At 53.5% G+C, this 25,368-nt stretch overlaps 19 non-coding genes across 19 annotated transcripts; all 19 read right to left on the reverse strand.

Moving 5' to 3' along the window:
- Nucleotides 1-835: 835 nt before the first annotated feature.
- On the reverse strand, nt 836-955 carry LOC126154907 (5S ribosomal RNA). The gene has a single exon (XR_007532435.1). It is a non-coding gene; the product is annotated as a 5S ribosomal RNA (ribosomal RNA).
- An 834-nt stretch (nt 956-1,789) lies between these two features.
- On the reverse strand, nt 1,790-1,908 carry LOC126155318 (5S ribosomal RNA). Its single transcript, XR_007532818.1, has one exon. It is a non-coding gene; the product is annotated as a 5S ribosomal RNA (ribosomal RNA).
- Nucleotides 1,909-9,570: 7,662 nt separating this feature from the next.
- On the reverse strand, nt 9,571-9,690 carry LOC126154908 (5S ribosomal RNA). Its single transcript, XR_007532436.1, has one exon. It is a non-coding gene; the product is annotated as a 5S ribosomal RNA (ribosomal RNA).
- An 842-nt stretch (nt 9,691-10,532) lies between these two features.
- Nucleotides 10,533-10,652, reverse strand: LOC126154909 (5S ribosomal RNA). The gene has a single exon (XR_007532437.1). It is a non-coding gene; the product is annotated as a 5S ribosomal RNA (ribosomal RNA).
- Nucleotides 10,653-11,499: 847 nt separating this feature from the next.
- Nucleotides 11,500-11,618, reverse strand: LOC126155393 (5S ribosomal RNA). Its single transcript, XR_007532888.1, has one exon. It is a non-coding gene; the product is annotated as a 5S ribosomal RNA (ribosomal RNA).
- Nucleotides 11,619-12,485: 867 nt separating this feature from the next.
- LOC126154976 (5S ribosomal RNA) lies at nt 12,486-12,604 on the reverse strand. Its single transcript, XR_007532499.1, has one exon. It is a non-coding gene; the product is annotated as a 5S ribosomal RNA (ribosomal RNA).
- An 851-nt stretch (nt 12,605-13,455) lies between these two features.
- Nucleotides 13,456-13,575, reverse strand: LOC126155330 (5S ribosomal RNA). Its single transcript, XR_007532830.1, has one exon. It is a non-coding gene; the product is annotated as a 5S ribosomal RNA (ribosomal RNA).
- An 847-nt stretch (nt 13,576-14,422) lies between these two features.
- LOC126155394 (5S ribosomal RNA) lies at nt 14,423-14,541 on the reverse strand. The gene has a single exon (XR_007532889.1). It is a non-coding gene; the product is annotated as a 5S ribosomal RNA (ribosomal RNA).
- An 866-nt stretch (nt 14,542-15,407) lies between these two features.
- LOC126154977 (5S ribosomal RNA) lies at nt 15,408-15,526 on the reverse strand. The gene has a single exon (XR_007532500.1). It is a non-coding gene; the product is annotated as a 5S ribosomal RNA (ribosomal RNA).
- An 852-nt stretch (nt 15,527-16,378) lies between these two features.
- Nucleotides 16,379-16,498, reverse strand: LOC126155331 (5S ribosomal RNA). Its single transcript, XR_007532831.1, has one exon. It is a non-coding gene; the product is annotated as a 5S ribosomal RNA (ribosomal RNA).
- An 841-nt stretch (nt 16,499-17,339) lies between these two features.
- On the reverse strand, nt 17,340-17,459 carry LOC126155162 (5S ribosomal RNA). The gene has a single exon (XR_007532672.1). It is a non-coding gene; the product is annotated as a 5S ribosomal RNA (ribosomal RNA).
- An 851-nt stretch (nt 17,460-18,310) lies between these two features.
- LOC126155332 (5S ribosomal RNA) lies at nt 18,311-18,430 on the reverse strand. The gene has a single exon (XR_007532832.1). It is a non-coding gene; the product is annotated as a 5S ribosomal RNA (ribosomal RNA).
- An 843-nt stretch (nt 18,431-19,273) lies between these two features.
- Nucleotides 19,274-19,393, reverse strand: LOC126155116 (5S ribosomal RNA). The gene has a single exon (XR_007532629.1). It is a non-coding gene; the product is annotated as a 5S ribosomal RNA (ribosomal RNA).
- An 852-nt stretch (nt 19,394-20,245) lies between these two features.
- Nucleotides 20,246-20,365, reverse strand: LOC126155163 (5S ribosomal RNA). Its single transcript, XR_007532673.1, has one exon. It is a non-coding gene; the product is annotated as a 5S ribosomal RNA (ribosomal RNA).
- Nucleotides 20,366-21,218: 853 nt separating this feature from the next.
- LOC126155117 (5S ribosomal RNA) lies at nt 21,219-21,338 on the reverse strand. Its single transcript, XR_007532630.1, has one exon. It is a non-coding gene; the product is annotated as a 5S ribosomal RNA (ribosomal RNA).
- An 852-nt stretch (nt 21,339-22,190) lies between these two features.
- LOC126155164 (5S ribosomal RNA) lies at nt 22,191-22,310 on the reverse strand. The gene has a single exon (XR_007532674.1). It is a non-coding gene; the product is annotated as a 5S ribosomal RNA (ribosomal RNA).
- Nucleotides 22,311-23,162: 852 nt separating this feature from the next.
- On the reverse strand, nt 23,163-23,282 carry LOC126155118 (5S ribosomal RNA). The gene has a single exon (XR_007532631.1). It is a non-coding gene; the product is annotated as a 5S ribosomal RNA (ribosomal RNA).
- Nucleotides 23,283-24,137: 855 nt separating this feature from the next.
- LOC126155809 (5S ribosomal RNA) lies at nt 24,138-24,256 on the reverse strand. The gene has a single exon (XR_007533246.1). It is a non-coding gene; the product is annotated as a 5S ribosomal RNA (ribosomal RNA).
- Nucleotides 24,257-25,097: 841 nt separating this feature from the next.
- On the reverse strand, nt 25,098-25,217 carry LOC126155165 (5S ribosomal RNA). The gene has a single exon (XR_007532675.1). It is a non-coding gene; the product is annotated as a 5S ribosomal RNA (ribosomal RNA).
- Nucleotides 25,218-25,368: the final 151 nt, after the last annotated feature.

Genomic DNA, 25,368 nt, shown 5'->3' on the forward strand with positions numbered 1-25,368 from the left:
AGGAGCACGGCAGAATTCGCGTTCGGCTTTTCTCCCAACACACAAAATGTTAGTTTTCGGCCGCATTTGACGAAAGCGCTTCCTTCCGCAACCGCCAGTTCCTCGAGGACGGCGCGGGGAGGCGCGCCCGGCGTCCCAGCAGAGTGACGGCCGAATTGGCGGGCGCACCGCCGCGTGTGTGAGACGCACTGCTGCTCGTTGCACCCCCTGTCATTCGCTGGGCGCGTGTAGCCTTCGACACTAGCGGAGGACGCATCTTGTCCCTGGTGTTCAGCGGAGGGCCTGTGCGGGGTGTGGCAGTGTCGTGCTGGAGGGCCCACTGGTAGCGATGTGGGCTTCCTCGCCTCGCCTCGCCTCGCCTCGCCTCTACTCACACCAGGTGTCTGCGTAGTTTGCAGTGCATTCGCACCATTCCTATCCCTGTCCCTGTCCCCGTCCCGACTTGTCCCGACTTTGCTCGACTGCCGCTCGCTGCCGCTCGGGTCGTGGTCCATATGACAGCGCAAGCACGACAAACGTCTGCCGGACGAGACGAGACGAGACGAGACGACTAAGGAATAAATTCGTGGTTACAAATCAAATTTGGAACTCTACATTCCAACACAACAATAGGCGGTGACGTATTTCAGAAATCACCTGCCAATTCGTACTGTTTTGTCGTTTTCAAAGTCTTCTTGGCAAACTTGGTTAGCACATTCTCCCTCAAACTGAGTTAATTACTACATTTTCGTACCATTACAGTAGTTTAAAAGGCTTAAGGAAGCATCTTTGTCACAACAGAAACGTAGTTTGAAAATTGGGCTGGCGACATAACAAAAAAAAAAAACGGGAAGGGAGCCAACAGCACCCGGGTTTCCCCAGGCGGTCACCCATCCAAGTACTAGCCGGGCCCGATGATGCTTAACTTCGGTGATCGGACGAGAACCGGTGTATTCATCATGGTATGGCCGTTGGCGCTCTTCTAATGTAGGAGCACGGCAGAATTCGCGTTCGGCTTTTCTCCCAACACACAAAATGTTAGTTTTCGGCCGCATTTGACGAAAGCGCTTCCTTCCACAACCGCCAGTTCCTCGAGGACGGCGCGGGGAGGCGCGCCCGGCGTCCCAGCAGAGTGACGGCCGAATTGGCGGGCGCACCGCCGCGTGTGTGAGACGCACTGCTGCTCGTTGCACCCCCTGTCATTCGCTGGGCGCGTTCAGCCTTCGACACTAGCGGAGGACGCATCTTGTCCCTGGTGTTCAGCGGAGGGCCTGTGCGGGGTGTGGCAGTGTCGTGCTGGTAGCGATGTGGGCTTCCTCGCCTCGCCTCGCCTCGCCTCGCCGCGCCTCACACCAGGTGTCTGCGTAGTTTGCAGTGCATTCGCACCACTCCTATCCCTGTCCCTGTCCCCGTCCCGACTTGTCCCGACTTTGCTCGACTGCCGCTCGCTGCCGCTCGGGTCGTGGTCCATATGACAGCGCAAGCACGACAAACGTCTTCGGGACGAGACGAGACGAGACGAGACGACTAAGGATTAAATTCGTGGTTACAAATCAAATTTGGAACTCTACACTCCTACACAACAATAGGCGGTGAGGTATTTCAGAAATCACCTGCCGATTCGTACTGTTTTGTCGTTTTCAAAGTCTTCTTGGCAAACTTGGTTAGCACATTCTCCCTCAAACTGAGTTAATTACTGCATTTTCGTACCATTACAGTAGTTTAAAAGGCTTAAGGAAGCATCTTTGTCACAACAGAAAGGTAGTTTGAAAATTGGGCTGGCGACATGACAAAAAAAAAACAGGAAGGGAGCCAACAGCACCCGGGTTTCCCAGGCGGTCACCCATCCAAGTACTAGCCGTGCCCGATGATGCTTAACTTCGATGATCGGACGAGAACCTGTGTATTCATCATGGTATGGCCGTTGGCGCTCATCTAATGTAGGAGCACGGCAGAATTCGCGTTCGGCTTTTCGCCCAACACACAAAATGTTAGTTTTCGGCCGCATTTGACGAAAGCGCTTCCTTCCGCAACCGCCAGTTCCTCGAGGACGGCGCGGGGAGGCGCGCCCGGCGTCCCAGCAGAGTGACGGCCGAATTTGCGGGCGCACCGCCGCGTGTGTGAGACGCACTGCTGCTCGTTGCACCCCCTGTCATTCGCTGGGCGCGTGCAGCCTTCGACACTAGCGGAGGACGCACCTTGTCCCTGGTGTTCAGCGGAGGGCCTGTGCGGGGTGTGGCAATGTCGTGCTGGAGGGCCCACTGGTAGCGATGTGGGCTTCCTCGCTTCGCCTCGCCTCGCCTCGCCTCGGCTCGCCTCGCCTCACACCAGGTGTCTGCGTAGTTTGCAGTGCATTCGCACCATTCCTATCCCTGTCCCTGTCCCCGTCCCGACTTGTCCCGACTTTGCTCGACTGCCGCTCGCTGCCGCTCGTGTCGTGGTCCATATGACAGCGCAAGCACGACAAACGTCTGCGGGACGAGACGAGACGAGACGACTAAGGAATAAATTCGTGGTTACAAATCAAATTTGGAACTCTACATTCCTACTCAACAATAGGCGGTGACGTATTTCAGAAATCAACTGCCAATTCGTACTGTTGTCGTTTTCAAAGTCTTCTTGGCAAACTTGGTTAGCACATTCTCCCTCAAACTGAGTTAATTACTGCATTTTCGTACCATTACAGTAGTTTAAAAGGCTTAAGGAAGCATCTTTGTCACAACAGAAACGTAGTTTGAAAATTGGGCTGGCGACATAACAAAAAAAAAACGGGAAGGGAGCCAACAGCACCCGGGTTTCCCCAGGCGGTCACCCATCCAAGTACTAGCTTTTTTTTTTTTTTTGTTTTCTTTTTTTCTTTTTTTTTTCTTTTTTTTTGTTTTGTTTTTTGCGGGCCTCCCTTCTCCCCTTATAGCCCGTCCTTCCTCTCACCAAAAATGCCTTCTTCGGCGAGCTTCTAATGCTATAAGAGCGGTGGTGGTGGCTCCTTTATATACGACAAAGGAAATAAAAAAATAAAGAAAGAGAATAAAGAAATAGAATAGTCCGTGGCGAAATTCAAGCATTTGGTGTTGCAGGAATGAAGCCACAAAATCAGGTAAATAGAAATGAAATGCCGCTTCTGCAATGTCAGCACCATCCACCCGTATGCTGGACGTCTTCCGAGAGAGTAAAAATAAAAACTTGCACCATACGTAAAAAAAAATGTGACACGCATCTTTCAATGCACCACCGATGCAGAATGATGTATGATGTCCGTCAGAATTGAATAGACACCAGAGAAAAGAAAGAAATTCCAAAGATACGAAGCGCATGAAGGATTCTTCTCAAAGGAAGTTCATTGGCCAATTCTCGTCTCCGAGGTTGCCAAGAAGTCCCCATGTAGCATGAGTTCCACAAAATGTCGAAATAAACAAAGTGTCTTCCAAATAGTATCCCATGTGTACTTGAAATCACAAGGTGTGATTCTTGAGGCCATGCACAAAACTTTAATAGCAAACAAGAAATGAAGACGGCCAATAACAATGACGTAAAGATAAAATTTTGGCTGTGAGATTACTGTAGACCTTTAGAGAAGTGAAAGAAACAGGCGCAGCTAACTGTAGAGACAGTCACTGTGCCATGTGCCACAAAACACATTCAAACACCGTCATCAACAAGTTGTCATTGAATACATCCAAGAAATAAAAAAAAAACGTGCCTTCTGCACAGCGTCGCTGCAGAGACGTATACTCCAGGTGCAACGTCGTGGAGGAACAGCACTCCAGCAATGACCAGGTGCGCCTTACATCCTCAATCAAGCAGTCTTATCCGGGGTCGTCTACACATTTAAAACCATGAGTCGTAGCAGAGCGAACAATAAACGTCGAAGTCGGGAGAAACAGAGAGAAGCAGAAGTGATTATATCACAATCGGAACAGTGAGTTTTTGAAACGCAGTCCGGAGCGGGATTTCCAGAAATCTGGCATAACGTTCACGACACTTCGGGTGTAATTGTTCACGCCGATAAGCATCCCAGAGATAAGTAAGATATTTGAGTCGGTCCGTGAAATGAAGAGAAAAAATCCCATGGGCAGCATGCGCGGCAAGCCACGCATGTGCATTCCATTTCGTCGTTGGGTAAAGCCGCCAATCAGGAACCAGGAGGTACAAAGGCTGTATGTCCCGCGAAGGCATTCTGTTCATCAACGCCAACATCTCCCTGGTGGCGTTCCAAACCTCCGTAAACCGAGGACAATCAAAGCGGTGCTCTATAGTGTCATCCGCACCGCAGTCAGCACAACGGCTGTGGGGGACGAGATTGATGGCATGAAGCTTCGCGTTCGTGGCAATCGTACGATTGACTGTCTTGTACCACGTAGACTTGACAGCCGGCGATAACAAGTTGTTGGAAACGTTTCGCCACACCGCCTGCCAATCATGTCGTGGCAGCCGCAACTCCCATTTGTTCCTGGGCGGAGTGCCACGCAGTGCCGCAGTAATGGCGCCAACAGTGGCGCGACGCCAATCGACATCAACCAGATAGCTGTAGTGGAGATAATATTTGCGAACAAAATTCAGTCTATAAGGTATATCCAGAATAAAAACAGGCGCTCGCACGGAGGCAGGCCGATAAAATTCAAATAACGCCGACGTGGGGCTCGTAGCATCCCGTTCCATAGTACGGGCAGTTCGGTGTAACAACAGAGCGGCACATTTAGCGTGAAAATCGACCAAACCAATTCCGCCTTCGGCTGGAGGAAGCGTACAAGTCTGATAGGCCACTTTAAAAATTTCACCCCGCCAGACCATCCAGTAAACGGCGTGTTTAATAGCGCGTGCCAATTGTTTAGGGACGGGCAAAACCTGCGCCAAAAACCAGGCCTTCGCAAGAAGCTGAACATTGGCGACCGAGACCCGTTCCGTTAACGCTAAATTGCGCTTGGCATTCGCTTGCGTCATCGCCCGAATGGAGTACAACACTGCACGCCAATTCAAGGCCTCCATCTGTTGAATATTGGACGTCATGACAATACCAAGAATTTTGTGTTGTTCCCTGATAGTATACCAGTTGCGCTGTAAATTCCTCATATTCGGAGTGAGTGGGAGCAAAACAGATTTAGTCGGGTTCACAACAGCCCCAGAAGCTTTTTCAAAGAGAGAAAGAATGAGAGAAAGTGCATCAATGTCGTCCGGTCGTTCGATAAAGACGCCTAAGTCATCGGCATAGGCTTTGCAAATGAATGAACTCGCGCCAACAGTCACCCCGTGACAAACGGTGGATATCTTCCGCAATAGGGGATCCATTGCAATTGCAAAAAGACACATAGAGAGTGGACATCCTTGCCGGACAGACCGACGAAGTTTGAAACCATCGCCGGGCAGTCCATTAAAGAGAATCCGAGAAGTAGCCGCAGTCAGAAGACTGAAAATCACAGTACTGAATTTGTGACCAAGCCCCATCCGGACCATAACAGTCCGTAAATAGTCGTGACTTATCCTGTCAAAGGCGTTTTTGAAATCAATCGACAGTATTGCAGCCTTACTCCCACGGCGAGTCGTCGCATAGGCAATACAGTCACGATACGCTAGAAGGGCATCGTAGATATTGCGGCCAGGGACAGCACAAGATTGATATGGGCTGATTAGAGACGGCAAGACAGATTTCAACCGGTTGGAAAAGCAACGGGCAACAATCTTGTAGTCAGCATTTAAAAGGGTTATCGGCCGCAAGGTAGCCGTGGTAGGGGTGGCCCTCGTTTTGGGAACGAGGACGATGAGCCCCTCCAAAAACTCCTCCGGAACAGCAAGGCCACTATGAATCTCATTGGTCATTTTGACAAAACTGTCTTTCAATAGGTCATAAAATTTGACATAAAATTCCACAGGGAGACCGTCATGGCCAGGCGCCTTCCCCTTCGGTCCCGCTGCAACCGCAGCAGAAATGTCATCAACCGTAAAACGGGCATTTAAATGGTCTCTATCAGTGCGAGTTAAAACCTGAGGTACATCGTGTAACAGTGATTGCAAGGCTACATTGTCCACTGGATGACATTGAAAAAGATTTAAAAAGTGTTCGTATATCTCGGCTCGAATAACCTTCGGACTTGTAGTCTTGAGGCCGCCAGTTGTGATCCAATCCTTAATACAAAGTTTATCACGACGGAGGCGATCCCGTTTCAAATGATATATGGAAAGAGGCTCCTGCAGCGTCGCATCGTAAGGCCGGCTACGGACTATGGATCCTTGGGCTTTCTGGTACAACTGATTTAAAATCTGGCTTTTAACCTTCCGTAAAGTTGGTAGTAGGTCCGGACGGTCGGGAACTCTGGAGACTAGGTCTTGTAAAACATCTCGATAAAAATCTAGCGTCACCTTATTCCAGTGGGCTTTGTCTCGACAATAATTAATAAGTAGGTTGCGGATAGCGGGCTTGGCGTAATGTATCCACCAATCAAGTTCAGAACGCGCCTGCGGACGAAATTGAAGAACCTGCTGCCAGAGAGAATGTACTTGATCGACAAGGGTAACGTCATCCAACACACTAATATTCAACTTCCAATACGAGCGCATGCGCGCGGGACGGACACACGGAAGATAAAGTGTACACAAATAGCCACAATGATCGGAAAAAACAGTAGGAAAAATATCCGCCTGGAGAATTTGTGCAGAAAGTGCAGTCGAAATATAAACTCTATCCAGCCGACTGCAGCCAGTGTTGTAAAAATAAGTAAAACCTTTGACACCGGGGCGAAAGCTTGTCCACGTATCTATTAGATCATAAGTCGCAACGAGCGTTTGCAATTCAAAACACTTATTTGCCCGTGGCTCCTGATCTTCCTCCCGAAGAACACAGTTAAAATCGCCACCGAGGACGAGTCTCCGGCGATTGCGATAAAAAAGGTGACACAGATCGTGGCTAAAAAAAGAACTCCGCAAACGCTTGTTATCCGTCCCAGAAGGGGCGTAAATGTTGACAAAGAAAATGTCGTGGATGACACATGCTATCCCCCTGCCATTCGGTAAAATATCCACTTTCGTAACATCAAAACCAGGCGCTGTTAAAATGGCCGTGCCACAGTTCGTCTCAGGATCAATGTTCACAATCACGTGATAAAAGGAAAGATGCTCAATAAGTTCACCGGTAACCTCTTGAAGAAAGGCGACATCACATTTACAGTCTTGTAGATACTGAAGGAAGGCAGCAACTTTACGAACACTACAAATCTTGTTGACATTCACTGTTAAAATGCGCAGCTGGTGGTGCGGACTCATCCGTGGAGGCGTCGATGAAGATTAATTAGAAAAAATGGTCGCTGTCCACATCCGCCGACCATTCCATGCCGTCGGGAGGTTTGTGCGCAACGTCGCTAGCGGTCCGGGCGGAGCGCGGCGGGGGGGCCATCGAGGCAGCCGACGCCGCCGCGGGGGCGGCGCGCGGTGACGGCGAATCGTGGCGCTCGTGTGCGAGACTTGACGTCAGATCGTGAACGGCCTGTTCAAATTCCGCATCCTGCGCAGCAGACGCTTCCGCCTTCGAACGGCGATTCCTGCGGCGCTTCGGTTTTTGTTCGACGGGAGCAGACTGAGTGGACGCCTGCGACGTCTCACTCTCCGCACTACTAGCGTCACCTTCACCCGCATTCTGTGAACTCTGCTTCGTCGCCTTTTTCCGTTTCTCCGCCGACGATCCGGAAGCAGAGATCGGATTCGGAGTGACAACGAAAGTGGCAGACTCGGTCGGTTTTACGACAGCAGACGACACGTCGGGCCGGAGAGCCGCACGGGAAGTGGGCGTGGCCGGTAAACTTAGTGTCGTGTCAGCTGGCGGAACGGAAACATCCGATAAATCCACTGTGTCGGCCTCGGGGGGCGGTGCAACGGTGTCAGCAGGAGGCGGTCGTGGGTCGGCCGCGACGCCACTATCCGCGACCAACACGCCAGCATAGCTAGTCGGATCTACAGCCTCGCGTGGTAGTTGTAACGGTCGACGCTGTCGACAATTTTGTCGCAAATGATCCGTGCCACCACAAACCGAGCACGTTTGCGGCTGTCCACTATAGCTAATAAAAGCACGGCTCCCCGCAATCGTGAGATAAGAGGGTATGTGTTTTTTCAAATCGATCCGAACAGTCCTGACTCCGCTAAGAACTTTGTAACGGAAGCCATTCGGCCACACATCGTCATCGACCCGAAGTACGGTCCCATATTCACCAAGCTTCCGGGCAATAGCCTCATTAGGGCATTCAAAAGGCACATTGTACACTTTTACTAATCGCACACCAAAGCCTGCCGGCAAAAGTATCACATCCGACACAGAACCATCAGGATGCTTATATTTCTTTGTGCCACCACATTCGGCTAGTACCTTATTCACATAATCCGCATTCGGCAATTTCAAAAAGGCAGAATTCTGAATAAAATCTAACTGGATTCCAATCAACTCATTTTCCGGGATACGAATTTCATGAAAGATCCATTCGTGAACTTCGTATGGAGACGGCCTAGCGGCACTACGATCAAAAACACACTGTACTGAGTTTTCTCGATTCATCCTTTTTCGAATTTACTCACAGAAGTAGTTTGTAGAAGAGTTGAGCTGCTAAGCGGCGGCTCGCGAAGCACTTAGCGTAAACACCAGCCCGCTGAACGGCGACGGAGCGCACGATGTGAACAGGCGGGCAGCCAGCCAAGTACTAGCCGGGCCCGACGATGCTTAACTTCGGTGATCGGTCGAGAACCGGTGTATTCATCATGGTATGGCCGTTGGCGCTCATCTAATGTAGGAGCACGGCAGAATTCGCGTTCGGCTTTTCTCACAACACACAAAATGTTAGTTTTCGGCCGCATTTGACGACAGCGCTTCCTTCCGCAACCGCCAGTTCCTCGAGGACGGCGCGGGGAGGCGCGCCCGGCGTCCCAGCAGAGTGACGGCCGAATTGGCGGGCGCACCGCCGCGTGTGTGAGACGCACTGCTGCTCGTTGCACCCCCTGTCATTCGCTGGGCGCGTTCAGCCTTCGACACTAGCGGAGGACGCATCTTGTCCCTGGTGTTCAGCGGAGGGCCTGTGCGGGGTGTGGCAGTGTCGTGCTGGAGGGCCCACTGGTAGCGATGTGGGCTTCCTCGCCTCGCCTCGCCTCGCCTCGCCGCGCCTCACACCAGGTGTCTGCGTAGTTTGCAGTGCATTCGCACCATTCCTATCCCTGTCCCTGTCCCCGTCCCGACTTGTCCCGACTTTGCTCGACTGCCGCTCGCTGCCGCTCGGTTCGTGGTCCATATGACAGCGCAAGCACGACAAACGTCTGCGGGACGAGACGAGACGAGACGACTAAGGAATAAATTCGTGGTTACAAATCAAATTTGGAACTCTACATTCCTACTCAACAATAGGCGGTGACGTATTTCAGAAATCACCTGCCAATTCGTACTGTTTTGTCGTTTTCAAAGTCTTCTTGGCAAACTTGGTTAGCACATTCTCCCTCAAACTGAGTTAATTACTGCATTTTCGTACCATTACAGTAGTTTAAAAGGCTTAAGGAAGCATCTTTGTCACAACAGAAACGTAGTTTGAAAATTGGGCTGGCGACATAACAAAAAAAAAACGGGAAGGGAGCCAACAGCACCCGGGTTTCCCCAGGCGGTCACCCATCCAAGTACTAGCCGGGCCCGATGATGCTTAACTTCGGTGATCGGACGAGAACCGGTGTATTCATCATGGTATGGCCGTTGGCGCTCATCTAATGTAGGAGCACGGCAGAATTCGCGTTCGGCTTTTATCCCAACACACAAAATGTTAGTTTTCGGCCGCATTTGACGAAAGCGCTTCCTTCCGCAACCCCCAGTTCCTCGAGGACGGCGCGGGGAGGCGCGCCCGGCGTCCCAGCAAAGTGACGGCCGAATTGGCGGGCGCACCGCCGCGTGTGTGAGACGCACTGCTGCTCGTTGCACCCCCTGTCATTCGCTGGGCGCGTTCAGCCTTCGACACTAGCGGAGGACGCATCTTGTCCCTGGTGTTCAGCGGAGGGCCTGTGCGGGGTGTGGCAGTGTCGTGCTGGAGGGCCCACTGGTAGCGATGTGGGCTTCCTCGCCTCGCCTCGCCTCGCCTCGCCGCGCCTCACACCAGGTGTCTGCGTAGTTTGCAGTGCATTCGCACCATTCCTATCCCTGTCCCTGTCCCCGTCCCGACTTGTCCCGACTTTGCTCGACTGCCGCTCGCTGCCGCTCGGGTCGTGGTCCATATGACAGCGCAAGCACGACAAACGTCTGCGGGACGAGACGAGACGAGACGACTAAGGAATAAATTCGTGGTTACAAATCAAATTTGGAACTCTACATTCCTACTCAACAATAGGCGGTGACGTATTTCAGAAATCACCTGCCAATTCGTACTGTTTTGTCGTTTTCAAAGTCTTCTTGGCAAACTTGGTTAGCACATTCTCCCTCAAACTGAGTTAATTACTGCATTTTCGTACCATTACAGTAGTTTAAAAGGCTTAAGGAAGCATCTTTGTCACAACAGAAACGTTAGTTTGAAAATTGGGCTGGCGACATAACAAAAAAAAAACGGGAAGGGAGCCAACAGCACCCGGGTTTCCCCAGGCGGTCACCCATCCAAGTACTAGCCGGGCCCGATGATGCTTAACTTCGGTGATCGGACGAGAACCGGTGTATTCATCATGGTATGGCCGTTGGCGCTCATCTAATGTAGGAACACGGCAGAATTCGCGTTCGGCTTTTCTCACAACACACAAAATGTTAGATTTCGGCCGCATTTGACGAAAGCGCTTCCTTCCGCAACCGCCAGTTCCTCGAGGACGGCGCGGGGAGGCGCGCCCGGCGTCCCAGCAGAGTGACGGCCGAATTGGCGGGCGCACCGCCGCGTGTGTGAGACGCACTGCTGCTCGTTGCACCCCCTGTCATTCGCTGGGCGCGTTCAGCCTTCGACACTAGCGGAGGACGCATCTTGTCCCTGGTGTTCAGCGGAGGGCCTGTGCGGGGTGTGGCAGTGTCGTGCTGGAGGGCCCACTGGTAGCGATGTGGGCTTCCTCGCCTCGCCTCGCCTCGCCTCGCCGCGCCTCACACCAGGTGTCTGCGTAGTTTGCAGTGCATTCGCACCATTCCTATCCCTGTCCCTGTCCCCGTCCCGACTTGTCCCGACTTTGCTCGACTGCCGCTCGCTGCCGCTCGGGTCGTGGTCCATATGACAGCGCAAGCACGACAAACGTCTTCGGGACGAGACGAGACGAGACGAGACGACTAAGGATTAAATTCGTGGTTACAAATCAAATTTGGAACTCTACACTCCTACACAACAATAGGCGGTGACGTATTTCAGAAATCACCTGCCGATTCGTACTGTTTTGTCGTTTTCAAAGTCTTCTTGGCAAACTTGGTTAGCACATTCTCCCTCAAACTGAGTTAATTACTGCATTTTCGTACCATTACAGTAGTTTAAAAGGCTTAAGGAAGCATCTTTGTCACAACAGAAAGGTAGTTTGAAAATTGGGCTGGCGACATAACAAAAAAAAAAACGGGAAGGGAGCCAACAGCACCCGGGTTTCCCCAGGCGGTCACCCATCCAAGTACTAGCCGGGCCCGATGATGCTTAAATCGGTGATCGGACGAGAACCGGTGTATTCATCATGGTATGGCCGTTGGCGCTCATCTAATGTAGGAGCACGGCAGAATTCGCGTTCGGCTTTTCTCACAACACACAAAATGTTAGTTTTCGGCCGCATTTGACGAAAGCGCTTCCTTCCGCAACCGCCAGTTCCTCGAGGACGGCGCGGGGAGGCGCGCCCGGCGTCCCAGCAGAGTGACGGCCGAATTGGCGGGCGCACCGCCGCGTGTGTGAGACGCACTGCTGCTCGTTGCACCCCCTGTCATTCGCTGGGCGCGTTCAGCCTTCGACACTAGCGGAGGACGCATCTTGTCCCTGGTGTTCAGCGGAGGGCCTGTGCGGGGTGTGGCAGTGTCGTCCTGGAGGGCCCACTGGTAGCGATGTGGGCTTCCTCGCTTCGCCTCGCCTCGCCTCGCCTCGGCTCGCCTCGCCTCACACCAGGTGTCTGCGTAGTTTGCAGTGCATTCGCACCATTCCTATCCCTGTCCCTGTCGCCGTCCCGACTTGTCCCGACTTTGCTCGACTGCCGCTCGGTGCCGCTCGGGTCGTGGTCCATATGACAGCGCAAGCACGACAAACGTCTGCGGGACGAGACGAGACGAGACGAGACGAGACGACTAAGGAATAAATTCGTGGTTACAAATCAAATTTGGAACTCTACACTCCTACACAAGAATAGGCGGTGACGTATTTCAGAAATCACCTGCCGATTCGTACTGTTTTGTCGTTTTCAAAGTCTTCTTGGCAAACTTGGTTAGCACATTCTCCTTCAAACTGAGTTAATTACTGCATTTTCGTACCATTACAGTAGTTTAAAAGGCTTAAGGAAGCATCTTTGTCACAACAGAAAGGTAGTTTGAAAATTGGGCTGGCGACATTACAAAAAAAAAAAAAAAACAGGAAGGGAGCCAACAGCACCCGGGTTTCCCAGGCGGTCACCCATCCAAGTACTAGCCGGGCCCGATGATGCTTAACTTCGGTGATCGGACGAGAACCGGTGTATTCATCGTGGTATTGCCGTTGGCGCTCATCTAATGTAGGAGCTCGGCAGAATTCGCGTTCGGCTTTTCTCCCAACACACAAAATGTTAGTTTTCGGCCGCATTTGACGAAAGCGCTTCCTTCCGCAACCGCCAGTTCCTCGAGGACGGCGCGGGGAGGCGCGCCCGGCGTCCCAGCAGAGTGACGGCCGAATTGGCGGGCGCACCGCCGCGTGTGTGAGACGCACTGCTGCTCGTTGCACCCCCTGTCATTCGCTGGGCGCGTGCAGCCTTCGACACTAGCGGAGGACGCACCTTGTCCCTGGTGTTCAGCGGAGGGCCTGTGCGGGGTGTGGCAGTGTCGTGCTGGAGGGCCCACTGGTAGCGATGTGGGCTTCCTCGCCTCGCCTCGCCTCGCCTCGCCTCGGCTCGCCTCGCCTCACACCAGGTGTCTGCGTAGTTTGCAGTGCATTCGCACCATTCCTATCCCTGTCCCTGTCCCCGTCCCGACTTGTCCCGACTTTGCTCGACTGCCGCTCGCTGCCGCTCGGGTCGTGGTCCATATGACAGCGCAAGCACGACAAACGTCTGCGGGACAAGACGAGACGAGACGACTAAGGAATAAATTCGTGGTTACAAATCAAATTTGGAACTCTACATTCCTACTCAACAATAGGCGGTGACGTATTTCAGAAATCACCTGCCAATTCGTACTGTTTTGTCGTTTTCAAAGTCTTCTTGGCAAACTTGGTTAGCACATTCTCCCTCAAACTGAGTTAATTACTGCATTTTCGTACCATTACAGTAGTTTAAAAGGCTTAAGGAAGCATCTTTGTCACAACAGAAAGGTAGTTTGAAAATTGGGCTGGCGACATAACAAAAAAAAAACGGGAAGGGAGCCAACAGCACCCGGGTTTCCCCAGGCGGTCACCCATCCAAGTACTAGCCGGGCCCGATGATGCTTAACTTAGGTGATCGGACGAGAACCGGTGTATTCATCATGGTATTGCCGTTGGCGCTCATTTAATGTAGGAGCACGGCAGAATTCGCGTTCGGCTTTTCTCACAACACACAAAATGTTAGTTTTCGGCCGCATTTGACGAAAGCGCTTCCTTCCGCAACCGCCAGTTCCTCGAGGACGGCGCGGGGAGGCGCGCCCGGCGTCCCAGCAGAGTGACGGCCGAATTGGCGGGCGCACCGCCGCGTGTGTGAGACGCACTGCTGCTCGTTGCACCCCCTGTCATTCGCTGGGCGCGTGTAGCCTTCGACACTAGCGGAGGACGCATCTTGTCCCTGGTGTTCAGCGGAGGGCCTGTGCGGGGTGTGGCAGTGTCGTGCTGGAGGGCCCACTGGTAGCGATGTGGGCTTCCTCGCCTCGCCTCGCCTCGCCTCGCCGCGCCTCACACCAGGTGTCTGCGTAGTTTGCAGTGCATTCGCACCATTCCTATCCCTGTCCCTGTCCCCGTCCCGACTTGTCCCGACTTTGCTCGACTGCCGCTCGCTGCCGCTCGGGTCGTGGTCCATATGACAGCGCAAGCACGACAAACGTCTTCGGGACGAGACGAGACGAGACGAGACGACTAAGGATTAAATTCGTGGTTACAAATCAAATTTGGAACTCTACACTCCTACACAACAATAGGCGGTGACGTATTTCAGAAATCACCTGCCGATTCGTACTGTTTTGTCGTTTTCAAAGTCTTCTTGGCAAACTTGGTTAGCACATTCTCCCTCAAACTGAGTTAATTACTGCATTTTCGTACCATTACAGTAGTTTAAAAGGCTTAAGGAAGCATCTTTGTCACAACAGAAAGGTAGTTTGAAAATTGGGCTGGCGACATAACAAAAAAAAAAACGGGAAGGGAGCCAACAGCACCCGGGTTTCCCCAGGCGGTCACCCATCCAAGTACTAGCCGGGCCCGATGATGCTTAAATCGGTGATCGGACGAGAACCGGTGTATTCATCATGGTATGGCCGTTGGCGCTCATCTAATGTAGGAGCACGGCAGAATTCGCGTTCGGCTTTTCTCACAGCACACAAAATGTTAGTTTTCGGCCGCATTTGACGAAAGCGCTTCCTTCCGCAACCGCCAGTTCCTCGAGGACGGCGCGGGGAGGCGCGCCCGGCGTCCCAGCAGAGTGACGGCCGAATTGGCGGGCGCACCGCCGCGTGTGTGAGACGCACTGCTGCTCGTTGCACCCCCTGTCATTCGCTGGGCGCGTTCAGCCTTCGACACTAGCGGAGGACGCATCTTGTCCCTGGTGTTCAGCGGAGGGCCTGTGCGGGGTGTGGCAGTGTCGTCCTGGAGGGCCCACTGGTAGCGATGTGGGCTTCCTCGCTTCGCCTCGCCTCGCCTCGCCTCGGCTCGCCTCGCCTCACACCAGGTGTCTGCGTAGTTTGCAGTGCATTCGCACCATTCCTATCCCTGTCCCTGTCGCCGTCCCGACTTGTCCCGACTTTGCTCGACTGCCGCTCGGTGCCGCTCGGGTCGTGGTCCATATGACAGCGCAAGCACGACAAACGTCTGCGGGACGAGACGAGACGAGACGAGACGAGACGACTAAGGAATAAATTCGTGGTTACAAATCAAATTTGGAACTCTACACTCCTACACAAGAATAGGCGGTGACGTATTTCAGAAATCACCTGCCGATTCGTACTGTTTTGTCGTTTTCAAAGTCTTCTTGGCAAACTTGGTTAGCACATTCTCCTTCAAACTGAGTTAATTACTGCATTTTCGTACCATTACAGTAGTTTAAAAGGCTTAAGGAAGCATCTTTGTCACAACAGAAAGGTAGTTTGAAAATTGGGCTGGCGACATTACAAAAAAAAAAAAAAACAGGAAGGGAGCCAACAGCACCCGGGTTTCCCAGGCGGTCACCCATCCAAGTACTAGCCGGGCCCGATGATGCTTAACTTCGGTGATCGGACGAGAACCGGTGTATTCATCGTGGTATTGCCGTTGGCGCTCATCTAATGTAGGAGCTCGGCAGAATTCGCGTTCGGCTTTTCTCCCAACACACAAAATGTTAGTTTTCGGCCGCATTTGACGAAAGCGCTTCCTTCCGCAACCGCCAGTTCCTCGAGGACGGCGCGGGGAGGCGCGCCCGGCGTCCCAGCAGAGTGACGGCCGAATTGGCGGGCGCACCGCCGCGTGTGTGAGACGCACTGCTGCTCGTTGCACCCCCTGTCATTCGCTGGGCGCGTGCAGCCTTCGACACTAGCGGAGGACGCACCTTGTCCCTGGTGTTCAGCGGAGGGCCTGTGCGGGGTGTGGCAATGTCGTGCTGGAGGGCCCACTGGTAGCGATGTGGGCTTCCTCGCTTCGCCTCGCCTCGCCTCGCCTCGGCTCGCCTCGCCTCACACCAGGTGTCTGCGTAGTTTGCAGTGCATTCGCACCATTCCTATCCCTGTCCCTGTCCCCGTCCCGACTTGTCCCGACTTTGCTCGACTGCCGCTCGCTGCCGCTCGGGTCGTGGTCCATATGACAGCGCAAGCACGACAAACGTCTGCGGGACAAGACGAGACGAGACGACTAAGGAATAAATTCGTGGTTACAAATCAAATTTGGAACTCTACATTCCTACTCAACAATAGGCGGTGACGTATTTCAGAAATCACCTGCCAATTCGTACTGTTTTGTCGTTTTCAAAGTCTTCTTGGCAAACTTGGTTAGCACATTCTCCCTCAAACTGAGTTAATTACTGCATTTTCGTACCATTACAGTAGTTTAAAAGGCTTAAGGAAGCATCTTTGTCACAACAGAAACGTAGTTTGAAAATTGGGCTGGCGACATAACAAAAAAAAAAACGGGAAGGGAGCCAACAGCACCCGGGTTTCCCCAGGCGGTCACCCATCCAAGTACTAGCCGGGCCCGATGATGCTTAACTTAGGTGATCGGACGAGAACCGGTGTATTCATCATGGTATTGCCGTTGGCGCTCATCTAATGTAGGAGCACGGCAGAATTCGCGTTCGGCTTTTCTCACAACACACAAAATGTTAGTTTTCGGCCGCATTTGACGAAAGCGCTTCCTTCCGCAACCGCCAGTTCCTCGAGGACGGCGCGGGGAGGCGCGCCCGGCGTCCCAGCAGAGTGACGGCCGAATTGGCGGGCGCACCGCCGCGTGTGTGAGACGCACTGCTGCTCGTTGCACCCCCTGTCATTCGCTGGGCGCGTGTAGCCTTCGACACTAGCGGAGGACGCATCTTGTCCCTGGTGTTCAGCGGAGGGCCTGTGCGGGGTGTGGCAGTGTCGTGCTGGAGGGCCCACTGGTAGCGATGTGGGCTTCCTCGCCTCGCCTCGCCTCGCCTCGCCGCGCCTCACACCAGGTGTTTGCGTAGTTTGCAGTGCATTCGTACCATTCCTATCCCTGTCCCTGTCCCCGTCCCGACTTGTCCCGACTTTGCTCGACTGCCGCTCGCTGCCGCTCGGGTCGTGGTCCATATGACAGCGCAAGCACGACAAACGTCTGCGGGACGAGACGAGACGAGACGACTAAGGAATAAATTCGTGGTTACAAATCAAATTTGGAACTCTACATTCCTACTCAACAATAGGCGGTGACGTATTTCATAAATCACCTGCCAATTCGTACTGTTTTGTCGTTTTCAAAGTCTTCTTGGCAAACTTGGTTAGCACATTCTCCCTCAAACTGAGTTAATTACTGCATTTTCGTACCATTACAGTAGTTTAAAAGGCTTAAGGAAGCATCTTTGTCACAACAGAAAGGTAGTTTGAAAATTGTGCTGGCGACATAACAAAAAAAAAACGGGAAGGGAGCCAACAGCACCCGGGTTTCCCCAGGCGGTCACCCATCCAAGTACCAGCCGGGCCCGATGATGCTTAACTTCGGTGATCGGACGAGAACCGGTGTATTCATCATGGTATGGCCGTTGGCGCTCATCTAATGTAGGAGCACGGCAGAATTCGCGTTCGGCTTTTCTCACAACACACAAAATGTTAGTTTTCGGCCGCATTTGACGAAAGCGCTTCCTTCCGCAACCGCCAGTTCCTCGAGGACGGCGCGGGGAGGCGCGCCCGGCGTCCCAGCATAGTGACGGCCGAATTGGCGGGCGCACCGCCGCGTGTGTGAGACGCACTGCTGCTCGTTGCACCCCCTGTCATTCGCTGGGCGCGTGCAGCCTTCGACACTAGCGGAGGACGCACCTTGTCCCTGGTGTTCAGCGGAGGGCCTGTGCGGGGTGTGGCAGTGTCGTGCTGGAGGGCCCACTGGTAGCGATGTGGGCTTCCTCGATTCGCCTCGCCTCGCCTCGCCTCGGCTCGCCTCGCCTCACACCAGGTGTCTGCGTAGTTTGCAGTGCATTCGCACCATTCCTATCCCTGTCCCTGTCCCCGTCCCGACTTGTCCCGACTTTGCTCGACTGCCGCTCGCTGCCGCTCGGGTCGTGGTCCATATGACAGCGCAAGCACGACAAACGTCTGCGGGACGAGACGAGACGAGACGACTAAGGAATAAATTCGTGGTTACAAATCAAATTTGGAACTCTACATTCCTACTCAACAATAGGCGGTGACGTATTTCAGAAATCACCTGCCAATTCGTACTGTTTTGTCGTTTTCAAAGTCTTCTTGGCAAACTTGGTTAGCACATTCTCCCTCAAACTGAGTTAATTACTGCATTTTCGTACCATTACAGTAGTTTAAAAGGCTTAAGGAAGCATCTTTGTCACAACAGAAAGGTAGTTTGAAAATTGGGCTGGCGACATAACAAAAAAAAAACGGGAAGGGAGCCAACAGCACCCGGGTTTCCCCAGGCGGTCACCCATCCAAGTACTAGCCGGGCCCGATGATGCTTAACTTAGGTGATCGGACGAGAACCGGTGTATTCATCATGGTATTGCCGTTGGCGCTCATTTAATGTAGGAGCACGGCAGAATTCGCGTTCGGCTTTTCTCACAACACACAAAATGTTAGTTTTCGGCCGCATTTGACGAAAGCGCTTCCTTCCGCAACCGCCAGTTCCTCGAGGACGGCGCGGGGAGGCGCGCCCGGCGTCCCAGCAGAGTGACGGCCGAATTGGCGGGCGCACCGCCGCGTGTGTGAGACGCACTGCTGCTCGTTGCACCCCCTGTCATTCGCTGGGCGCGTGTAGCCTTCGACACTAGCGGAGGACGCATCTTGTCCCTGGTGTTCAGCGGAGGGCCTGTGCGGGGTGTGGCAGTGTCGTGCTGGAGGGCCCACTGGTAGCGATGTGGGCTTCCTCGCCTCGCCTCGCCTCGCCTCGCCGCGCCTCACACCAGGTGTCTGCGTAGTTTGCAGTGCATTCGCACCATTCCTATCCCTGTCCCTGTCCCCGTCCCGACTTGTCCCGACTTTGCTCGACTGCCGCTCGCTGCCGCTCGGGTCGTGGTCCATATGACAGCGCAAGCACGACAAACGTCTGCGGGACGAGACGAGACGAGACGACTAAGGAATAAATTCGTGGTTACAAATCAAATTTGGAACTCTACATTCCTACTCAACAATAGGCGGTGACGTATTTCAGAAATCACCTGCCAATTCGTACTGTTTTGTCGTTTTCAAAGTCTTCTTGGCAAACTTGGTTAGCACATTCTCCCTCAAACTGAGTTAATTACTGCATTTTCGTACCATTACAGTAGTTTAAAAGGCTTAAGGAAGCATCTTTGTCACAACAGAAACGTAGTTTGAAAATTGGGCTGGCGACATAACAAAAAAAAAAAACGGGAAGGGAGCCAACAGCACCCGGGTTTCCCCAGGCGGTCACCCATCCAAGTACTAGCCGGGCCCGATGATGCTTAACTTCGGTGATCGGACGAGAACCGGTGTATTCATCATGGTATTGCCGTTGGCGCTCATCTAATGTAGGAGCACGGCAGAATTCGCGTTCGGCTTTTCTCACAACACACAAAATGTTAGTTTTCGGCCGCATTTGACGAAAGCGCTTCCTTCCGCAACCGCCAGTTCCTCGAGGACGGCGCGGGGAGGCGCGCCCGGCGTCCCAGCAGAGTGACGGCCGAATTGGCGGGCGCACCGCCGCGTGTGTGAGACGCACTGCTGCTCGTTGCACCCCCTGTCATTCGCTGGGCGCGTTCAGCCTTCGACACTAGCGGAGGACGCATCTTGTCCCTGGTGTTCAGCGGAGGGCCTGTGCGGGGTGTGGCAGTGTCGTGCTGGAGGGCCCACTGGTAGCGATGTGGGCTTCCTCGCCTCGCCTCGCCTCGCCTCGCCGCGCCTCACACCAGGTGTCTGCGTTGTTTGCAGTGCATTCGCACCATTCCTATCCCTGTCCCTGTCCCCGTCCCGACTTGTCCCGACTTTGCTCGACTGCCGCTCGCTGCCGCTCGGGTCGTGGTCCATATGACAGCGCAAGCACGACAAACGTCTGCGGGACGAGACGAGACGAGACGAGACGAGACGACTAAGGAATAAATTCGTGGTTACAAATCAAATTTGGAACTCTACACTCCTACACAAGAATAGGCGGTGACGTATTTCAGAAATCACCTGCCGATTCGTACTGTTTTGTCGTTTTCAAAGTCTTCTTGGCAAACTTGGTTAGCACATTCTCCCTCAAACTGAGTTAATTACTGCATTTTCGTACCATTACAGTAGTTTAAAAGGCTTAAGGAAGCATCTTTGTCACAACAGAAACGTAGTTTGAAAATTGGGCTGGCGACATAACAAAAAAAAAAACGGGAAGGGAGCCAACAGCACCCGGGTTTCCCCAGGCGGTCACCCATCCAAGTACCAGCCGGGCCCGATGATGCTTAACTTCGGTGATCGGACGAGAACCGGTGTATTCATCATGGTATGGCCGTTGGCGCTCATCTAATGTAGGAGCACGGCAGAATTCGCGTTCGGCTTTTCTCACAACACACAAAATGTTAGTTTTCGGCCGCATTTGACGAAAGCGCTTCCTTCCGCAACCGCCAGTTCCTCGAGGACGGCGCGGGGAGGCGCGCCCGGCGTCCCAGCATAGTGACGGCCGAATTGGCGGGCGCACCGCCGCGTGTGTGAGACGCACTGCTGCTCGTTGCACCCCCTGTCATTCGCTGGGCGCGTGCAGCCTTCGACACTAGCGGAGGACGCACCTTGTCCCTGGTGTTCAGCGGAGGGCCTGTGCGGGGTGTGGCAGTGTCGTGCTGGAGGGCCCACTGGTAGCGATGTGGGCTTCCTCGATTCGCCTCGCCTCGCCTCGCCTCGGCTCGCCTCGCCTCACACCAGGTGTCTGCGTAGTTTGCAGTGCATTCGCACCATTCCTATCCCTGTCCCTGTCCCCGTCCCGACTTGTCCCGACTTTGCTCGACTGCCGCTCGCTGCCGCTCGGGTCGTGGTCCATATGACAGCGCAAGCACGACAAACGTCTGCGGGACGAGACGAGACGAGACGACTAAGGAATAAATTCGTGGTTACAAATCATATTTGGAACTCTACATTCCTACTCAACAATAGGCGGTGACGTATTTCAGAAATCACCTGCCAATTCGTACTGTTTTGTCGTTTTCAAAGTCTTCTTGGCAAACTTGGTTAGCACATTCTCCCTCAAACTGAGTTAATTACTGCATTTTCGTACCATTACAGTAGTTTAAAAGGCTTAAGGAAGCATCTTTGTCACAACAGAAACGTAGTTTGAAAATTGGGCTGGCGACATAACAAAAAAAAAAAACGGGAAGGGAGCCAACAGCACCCGGGTTTCCCCAGGCGGTCACCCATCCAAGTACTAGCCGGGCCCGATGATGCTTAACTTCGGTGATCGGACGAGAACCGGTGTATTCATCATGGTATTGCCGTTGGCGCTCATCTAATGTAGGAGCACGGCAGAATTCGCGTTCGGCTTTTCTCACAACACACAAAATGTTAGTTTTCGGCCGCATTTGACGAAAGCGCTTCCTTCCGCAACCGCCAGTTCCTCGAGGACGGCGCGGGGAGGCGCGCCCGGCGTCCCAGCAGAGTGACGGCCGAATTGGCGGGCGCACCGCCGCGTGTGTGAGACGCACTGCTGCTCGTTGCACCCCCTGTCATTCGCTGGGCGCGTTCAGCCTTCGACACTAGCGGAGGACGCATCTTGTCCCTGGTGTTCAGCGGAGGGCCTGTGCGGGGTGTGGCAGTGTCGTGCTGGAGGGCCCACTGGTAGCGATGTGGGCTTCCTCGCCTCGCCTCGCCTCGCCTCGCCGCGCCTCACACCAGGTGTCTGCGTTGTTTGCAGTGCATTCGCACCATTCCTATCCCTGTCCCTGTCCCCGTCCCGACTTGTCCCGACTTTGCTCGACTGCCGCTCGCTGCCGCTCGGGTCGTGGTCCATATGACAGCGCAAGCACGACAAACGTCTGCGGGACGAGACGAGACGAGACGAGACGAGACGACTAAGGAATAAATTCGTGGTTACAAATCAAATTTGGAACTCTACACTCCTACACAAGAATAGGCGGTGACGTATTTCAGAAATCACCTGCCGATTCGTACTGTTTTGTCGTTTTCAAAGTCTTCTTGGCAAACTTGGTTAGCACATTCTCCCTCAAACTGAGTTAATTACTGCATTTTCGTACCATTACAGTAGTTTAAAAGGCTTAAGGAAGCATCTTTGTCACAACAGAAACGTAGTTTGAAAATTGGGCTGGCGACATAACAAAAAAAAAAACGGGAAGGGAGCCAACAGCACCCGGGTTTCCCCAGGCGGTCACCCATCCAAGTACCAGCCGGGCCCGATGATGCTTAACTTCGGTGATCGGACGAGAACCGGTGTATTCATCATGGTATGGCCGTTGGCGCTCATCTAATGTAGGAGCACGGCAGAATTCGCGTTCGGCTTTTCTCACAACACACAAAATGTTAGTTTTCGGCCGCATTTGACGAAAGCGCTTCCTTCCGCAACCGCCAGTTCCTCGAGGACGGCGCGGGGAGGCGCGCCCGGCGTCCCAGCATAGTGACGGCCGAATTGGCGGGCGCACCGCCGCGTGTGTGAGACGCACTGCTGCTCGTTGCACCCCCTGTCATTCGCTGGGCGCGTGCAGCCTTCGACACTAGCGGAGGACGCACCTTGTCCCTGGTGTTCAGCGGAGGGCCTGTGCGGGGTGTGGCAGTGTCGTGCTGGAGGGCCCACTGGTAGCGATGTGGGCTTCCTCGATTCGCCTCGCCTCGCCTCGCCTCGGCTCGCCTCGCCTCACACCAGGTGTCTGCGTAGTTTGCAGTGCATTCGCACCATTCCTATCCCTGTCCCTGTCCCCGTCCCGACTTGTCCCGACTTTGCTCGACTGCCGCTCGCTGCCGCTCGGGTCGTGGTCCATATGACAGCGCAAGCACGACAAACGTCTGCGGGACGAGACGAGACGAGACGACTAAGGAATAAATTCGTGGTTACAAATCATATTTGGAACTCTACATTCCTACTCAACAATAGGCGGTGACGTATTTCAGAAATCACCTGCCAATTCGTACTGTTTTGTCGTTTTCAAAGTCTTCTTGGCAAACTTGGTTAGCACATTCTCCCTCAAACTGAGTTAATTACTGCATTTTCGTACCATTACAGTAGTTTAAAAGGCTTAAGGAAGCCTCTTTGTCACAACAGAAACGTAGTTTGAAAATTGGGCTGGCGACATAACAAAAAAAAAAACGGGAAGGGAGCCAACAGCACCCGGGTTTCCCCAGGCGGTCACCCATCCAAGTACTAGCCGGGCCCGATGATGCTTAACTTCGGTGATCGGACGAGAACCGGTGTATTCATCATGGTATTGCCGTTGGCGCTCATTTAATGTAGGAGCACGGCAGAATTCGCGTTCGGCTTTTCTCACAACACACAAAATGTTAGTTTTCGGCCGCATTTGACGAAAGCGCTTCCTTCCGCAACCGCCAGTTCCTCGAGGACGGCGCGGGGAGGCGCGCCCGGCGTCCCAGCAGAGTGACGGCCGAATTGGCGGGCGCACCGCCGCGTGTGTGAGACGCACTGCTGCTCGTTGCACCCCCTGTCATTCGCTGGGCGCGTTCAGCCTTCGACACTAGCGGAGGACGCATCTTGTCCCTGGTGTTCAGCGGAGGGCCTGTGCGGGGTGTGGCAGTGTCGTGCTGGAGGGCCCACTGGTAGCGATGTGGGCTTCCTCGCCTCGCCTCGCCTCGCCTCGCCGCGCCTCACACCAGGTGTCTGCGTAGTTTGCAGTGCATTCGCACCATTCCTATCCCTGTCCCTGTCCCCGTCCCGACTTGTCCCGACTTTGCTCGACTGCCGCTCGCTGCCGCTCGGGTCGTGGTCCATATGACAGCGCAAGCACGACAAACGTCTGCGGGACGAGACGAGACGAGACGAGACGAGACGACTAAGGAATAAATTCGTGGTTACAAATCAAATTTGGAACTCTACACTCCTACACAAGAATAGGCGGTGACGTATTTCAGAAATCACCTGCCGATTCGTACTGTTTTGTCGTTTTCAAAGTCTTCTTGGCAAACTTGGTTACCACATTCTCCCTCAAACTGAGTTAATTACTGCATTTTCGTACCATTACAGTAGTTTAAAAGGCTTAAGGAAGCATCTTTGTCACAACAGAAAGGTAGTTTGAAAATTGGGCTGGCGACAAAAAAAAAAAAAAAAAAACAGGAAGGGAGCCAACAGCACCCGGGTTTCCCAGGCGGTCACCCATCCAAGTACTAGCCGGGCCCGATGATGCTTAACTTCGGTGATCGGACGAGAACCGGTGTATTCATCATGGTATTGCCGTTGGCGCTCATCTAATGTAGGAGCTCGGCAGAATTCGCGTTCGGCTTTTCTCCCAACACACAAAATGTTAGTTTTCGGCCGCATTTGACGAAAGCGCTTCCTTCCGCAACCGCCAGTTCCTCGAGGACGGCGCGGGGAGGCGCCCCGGCGTCCCAGCAGAGTGACGGCCGAATAGGCGGGCGCACCGCCGCGTGTGTGAGACGCACTGCTGCTCGTTGCACCCCCTGTCATTCGCTGGGCGCGTGCAGCCTTCGACACTAGCGGAGGACGCACCTTGTCCCTGGTGTTCAGCGGAGGGCCTGTGCGGGGTGTGGCAATGTCGTGCTGGAGGGCCCACTGGTAGCGATGTGGGCTTCCTCGCCTCGCCTCGCCTCGCCTCGCCGCGCCTCACACCAGGTGTCTGCGTAGTTTGCAGTGCATTCGCACCATTTCTATCCCTGTCCCTGTCCCCGTCCCGACTTTTCCCGACTTTGCTCGACTGCCGCTCGCTGCCGCTCGGGTCGTGGTCCATATGACAGCGCAAGCACGACAAACGTCTGCGGGACGAGACGAGACGAGACGACTAAGGAATAAATTCGTGGTTACAAATCAAATTTGGAACTCTACATTCCTACTCAACAATAGGCGGTGACGTATTTCAGAAATCACCTGCCAATTCGTACTGTTTTGTCGTTTTCAAAGTCTTCTTGGCAAACTTGGTTAGCACATTCTCCCTCAAACTGAGTTAATTACTGCATTTTCGTACCATTACAGTAGTTTAAAAGGCTTAAGGAAGCATCTTTGTCACAACAGAAACGTAGTTTGAAAATTGGGCTGGCGACATAACAAAAAAAAAAACGGGAATGGAGCCAACAGCACCCGGGTTTCCCCAGGCGGTCACCCATCCAAGTACCAGCCGGGCCCGATGATGCTTAACTTCGGTGATCGGACGAGAACCGGTGTATTCATCATGGTATGGCCGTTGGCGCTCATCTAATGTAGGAGCACGGCAGAATTCGCGTTCGGCTTTTCTCACAACACACAAAATGTTAGTTTTCGGCCGCATTTGACGAAAGCGCTTCCTTCCGCAACCGCCAGTTCCTCGAGGACGTCGCGGGGAGGCGCGCCCGGCGTCCCA

Source organism: Schistocerca cancellata, unplaced genomic scaffold, assembly GCF_023864275.1.
Source record: "Schistocerca cancellata isolate TAMUIC-IGC-003103 unplaced genomic scaffold, iqSchCanc2.1 HiC_scaffold_1100, whole genome shotgun sequence".
Taxonomy (NCBI): Eukaryota; Metazoa; Arthropoda; class Insecta; order Orthoptera; family Acrididae; genus Schistocerca; species Schistocerca cancellata.